This window comes from Plutella xylostella, chromosome 21 (assembly GCF_932276165.1).
Source record: "Plutella xylostella chromosome 21, ilPluXylo3.1, whole genome shotgun sequence".
Classification (NCBI taxonomy): domain Eukaryota; kingdom Metazoa; phylum Arthropoda; class Insecta; order Lepidoptera; family Plutellidae; genus Plutella; species Plutella xylostella.
In genome coordinates, this window is record NC_064001.1 from 4,913,685 (window position 1) to 4,915,182 (window position 1,498).

Sequence of the window (1,498 nt, forward strand, 5' to 3'; positions counted from 1 at the left end):
AGATAAAAATTAAATGCATGCTGTCAGTCTCTGTTATTATTTTTTTGACAGTGACAGCATGCATTTTATCCCACAGGTAACACCTAACCAGACATTGTGAAACAGGCCCTAAATATCAAAGAAATAAAAATAACTGTAAAGCGAACAAGTATTCTAAATTATTGTAACTAACTTTACTTAACAAATTTTTTCTTAAGTAGGTACTTATATTTCATGTTATGAGATCGGTTTGTAACCAAGAACAACTTTAAAAAAGTTACAACTCAATAATGTATTGTATTCTATCTCACACGGAAATAATACTATCAGTTTAAAATGTGTTTATTAATATCATCATAATGTATAAAGTATATTATAAGTCTCTCTTTTGTAACTTACGAGATATATATTCTTTTATGTGAATATTATCGAATGACAGTTGCAAAATAAGATATGTGTGATAATGTGCATAGGTATTGTATTAAATTAAATCACCACCACCATCACCACAACCCATCACGTCCCCACTGCTGAGCCACGGGTCCGCTTGCAATGGAAGGAAGGGCTTAGGCCTAGTCCACAACGCTGGCCCAGTGCGGGTTTGTGGACCTCAGCACAAGCAAACTTGTGTTGCGAGCTTTGTCGGGGAAGTGGTCAACCCGACTGTCAGATGTTTTCAATCTGCTCGAAGACCTCTGACTAAGCTCTAGGACTGTCCGAAGCACGGAAACACCCAGAAAACAATCGGTCACACATCCAATAAGTGACGGTGCCATGTCAGACATACTCGTTTAATGATCAGTTACGATTACTGAAGCTTGCTCGACTACGGGCGCTTCTTTAATTAAATCCTTATTATTTATGGCCCCAAAATTTATAGATATTATGGTATTTATATTTATACAATTTGCTAACGTAACGTTAAATTTGAATTTGATGTAGGTATTATGTTAGTTTTGAAATATTAAATTTGAGGCAGACCTACACATTTTAGTGTAATTTCATAATTTACCATCGCGTATTGTACATAAAACATTATAGCATTATACCTACATTCTATAGATTTATTTTAAGTATCCTAAGAGGAAAATATTCTTAATATTATATTAATGTTGAGGTAGGGGAGACTATTTATAAATCTCGTGTAAATTATTGAATGATTTAAAATTATATGCTATGATTTCTTAATTTATTTACTGTAAGTATAAAATTGTTTGTTATTAAATTTAACTGGCTAAGCCATTATAAATTTTTAAATAATTACGTATTTATAAATTTATGTGTTTTAAAAAATGTGACTTTATTAAAACAAATGTAATAGTTCTGAAGAATGTAAATTTAACTACAATAAAGTACCTAAGAAAACATAAATCTACATAGTGTTTTCTTACTGTAAAATTCAGCTCTAAAACTTTACTAAACCCAATATATTTTAATGTTCTGAATTTAGTAAGTTTGCACAGAATATATCTGTCGCAGGCATCTGGTTGAATCTCCTTTTTGGTTGAATCCATAGCGC